The sequence below is a fragment of the Oncorhynchus kisutch genome, linkage group LG1, assembly GCF_002021735.2.
Source record: "Oncorhynchus kisutch isolate 150728-3 linkage group LG1, Okis_V2, whole genome shotgun sequence".
NCBI lineage: Eukaryota > Metazoa > Chordata > Actinopteri > Salmoniformes > Salmonidae > Oncorhynchus > Oncorhynchus kisutch.
The window spans coordinates 17707212-17711054 of record NC_034174.2 but is presented as its reverse complement, the minus strand read 5'-3'; the positions used below and the strand labels follow the sequence as shown (position 1 = coordinate 17711054).

The 3843-nt window shown below is 39.0% G+C and overlaps 1 pseudogene; it reads right to left on the bottom strand.

Moving 5' to 3' along the window:
• Positions 1-452: 452 nt before the first annotated feature.
• LOC109909457 (transcription factor HES-5-like) lies at positions 453-1063 on the bottom strand (annotated as a pseudogene).
• Between the last annotated feature and the right edge of the window lie 2780 nt (positions 1064-3843).

Sequence of the window (3843 nt, the reverse complement as noted above, 5' to 3'; positions counted from 1 at the left end):
GTGAGCAACATTTTCACACATAAAGTCTGATCTTTAAAAATTAAGTTGTAACAAAATTGCTTATTCTTGAATACGTGTTGACCTTTAAACAGATCGATAATAGACCATCACAAAAATATGATTAAATACCCATTTTGGGTTAAAGGTCCTCATGGATGACCATTGAAGTTGATGTTTATAACGAGTAGACAACTGATCAACATATGCTTCACAAAACATGAAGGTTATTAACATTACAAAAATGCAGTGTTTGTAGACTTCATTGTTTCCATAGCCAGAACTTTTAACTTGTTCAGTACAACTGAAATTAAAAGTTTAAATCGAGACACAACTTTTAAAACAACCTGCACACACATAATGTGAAGAAGAACTCTGATCACTGTCCATCACATTAATGTTAGACCAACATGGTCAATTGACTTTTTCTGAGTTGAGCTTTAGTCTGTAGGACTCTACCAGGGCCTCCAGAGGGCGATGTTGACTGGACTCTTCTCTTTGCTGATTCTGAACTTGGCTTGGGAGCTGAACTGAGGCAGGTCACTCTCCCTCCTGTTCTTATCAGAGGATGGATGCAGGCTCTGGAAGTGGCTCAGCAGTCTTCTCTGGGTCTGTGTCTTCACCTCATCCTTGGACAGGAAGTGCACAATCTATTGGACACACCTGGAGTAACCCTGATTGACAGCTGCTGAGCAAGAGGAGGAGCTCACTGGCTGGTTCTGTTGCTGTCGTCTCAGGAAGCAAACTGTCATCTCCAAGATGTCGGCTTTCTCCAGCTTGGAGTCTGGCTGCTGGTTGAGGATCTCGACCCAGGAGAGACTTGATCTGCTCTATGCTGTTGTTGAAATGATCTCTGCGTAACTTTTCCACCACTGGCATTCTTAGATGCAAGAAGAGGAGAGTCATTAATAATATTATTCTGAATCCGACAGAGCTGACATTAATGGCTATATTCTAAAAGCAAATACTGAAACAATGTGACACCATTTGTAACTCAATTTACCTTGTTGATCAGAGTCAGGTGCTCATTAGAATAGATCACAGCTGAAGTGATTGTAGGTGCCATGGTTGGATCTCTGCGCTGTACTGGTCTCCATGTAGAGTGAATCTGATTCCTACTGGCTTCATCTCTCCTACATATCGTCCATAATCTGCATATGAATGTGTGGGTCTTGTTGGAATTTCTCAGTCTGTAGCCAATGGGTGAGCTTGGAAAGACAATGAAGGAATATGGAACCGCCACATACTCAGTGTTCCTATTGAGGCGGGAAAATGGTCACATCTCAGGGGAGCAGGTGGAGGGGGTGGAGCGTGTCTCACAGAATGCTGTGTGAATCTGGGAAACTGGTGACCCCCAGATCTGCTGCCTGATGTTGCAACCTGGTCTCAGAGCCTTTCATATTATTCTGTATGTAAATACGTGACACTATTTAGTATGTTACGTTTCATATGGTATGTATTAATTTGTGGATGTCCATAAATTCAGGAGTTAAGTTAAAGGGTTACGGTTAGGGGAAAGGTTAGCTAAAAGGGTTATGGTAAGGGTTAGGGGAAAGGTTGGCTAAAAGGGTTATGGTAAGGGTTAGGGGAAAGGTTAGCTAAAAGGGTTAAGGTAAGGGTTAGGGGAAAGGTTAGCTAAAAGGGTTATGGTAAGGGTTAGGGGAAAGGTTAGCTAAAAGGGTTAAGGTAAGGGTTAGGGGAAAGGTTAGCTAAAAGGGTTATGGTAAGGGTTAGGGGAAAGGTGAGCTAAAAGGGTTAAGGTAAGGGTTAGGGGAAAGGTGAGCTAAAAGGGTTAAGGTAAGGGTTCGGGGAAAGGTTAGCTAAAAGGGTTAAGGTAAGGGTTAGGGGGAAGGTTAACTAGAAGGGTAGTAAGTGGATGCAAAGTAGCTAAAAAGTAGAAAGTTGTCAATTGTGCTTATTAGCTAAAATGCTTACGTTGTCTGTGGTGAGATTTGAACTCGCAACCTTTGGGTTACTAGATGTTCACGCTATACACCCACCCACCGTCTAAGTAAATGTCTGTCTTATGTAATCATACTAAACATATCATACTAATGTCAATGTCCCTGATTTACATTTCCTATGTTATGTCTAGTCTATGAGACCAGGCTGGATGTTGGGATCAATGATACTGACAGAGCACATGCTCATCAGCACAACTTACTGGCTGATCCTCTACATCAAACGAATGTGTTTTTGATGGTTGCATTTCTATGTGAATATTGTTTCAAAATAGGGAACCTACAGTTGCATTTAAGTTATTGGAAATGGAATAGACCTTTATAGATTTTTATACATATTTTTAACATAATGTTCTAGCTATAATAATTTGACTACTTTTATTTACATTTTAGAAGCAGAGCCTTTATGAACATTGTCCCTTTTAAAACGTAATAATGTGTAGTAGTAAGTAAGTTGACATTCACCCCCTGGTATATTTATGTTGCAATACCGCTCTTGTGTCTGTGTATTCACAGATTTGACAGACTACTGCCAGAGGTAGTGAAGTCTGGAGGTAGCAGATGTGTCCTCTGTCTTGAGGCTGCTGGTCAGTGTGAGTAGAGAACTGATCTGAGTTTCCCACAGTCCTGTGTGCTGTGATCAATGCACTACAAAAACTGCTCAGTGGAGCATTAGTGACGGCTTTTGACTCTGTGTTGTGCTATAGACCGAGCCTGACGTCACAGACCATCTGGATTCTGGAGGGAAAAACTACCATAGGTTCCTTCCATACTGTTTGACAATCAGATATTTATTACATTTTATTCAGGTAAACAAAAAAACATCAGACTATATTACTGAATAATATTCTCTGTCTGTTCTGTGGAAAATTACATTGTTATTAATGTTTATATTGATTTGAGGAATGATGTTGCCAATAACACTGAACTGTGACTCTGCTCGCCAGAGCTTTCCCACATTTTGTCCATTGACAGAAATACCTTCAAACAATAGAAGTGTGCCTTTATTAAGCTATTTTGTCTCTTAATACAATTCCCCAAAAGTGCCTGGTGAGTAGCTTGTTAGTTATTAAATATTACTCCATTTCAATATGACTGAACTGCAAGTGCGCTAGGTACAAGAGTATAACAAAATAGAAATTTTGCAACTACCATTATGAATAACCAGTTAATTACTTATGGTATTTTAAATCAGGAAACCAATTAGTGTAGTGTTGTGATTTTTCAAAAGTTGAGCATGTTACTGACTTGACTTTAGACACAACAACATCTGGATATTCTGATACACATATTAACAGAATAGTTGCATTGTAGTAAGTCAGGAGTAAATGTGTACTTATGTGGGTATTGTGGTTTTAGCCATATACAGTCATTGATGCTTGAACAAATTCCGGCATAAAGCTTGCTGGACAGTGAAAGGTTTTCTGAAGTTTGTGGAACTGCTTAAGGTGCATAACACTTTAGGTATAGTGTGTTTATTCATGCACTATCGAAGTTATTCACTTGTGTTCAGGTAGTACGTTCTACATTGAAAGGATTTACACAATTGTTTTTATATAAATGAATGTCAATGCCAATGTATTTGTTTTAGAATAGACCTGACCTGTACTGTATGTGCATTCACTTTTATGTTTCTTATCCTTCAATTAATGTTTTCTGTGCGATAAAATTGACCAGATGTTGGATACTGTAGAGGTATGAATGACCCTACATATTCATCAGTTGTATATCATTGAGTTTTTCTGTCATTTCTTGTCAAGAGCATAAAACTGGGAGAACAATTCATTCCTCCATGAGACACATATATAGCATATACCTAATGATGTCATGCCATATTCCTCATCCCTCTGAGGTTTGAATACAATATGAAAAGAGAAGTGAAATA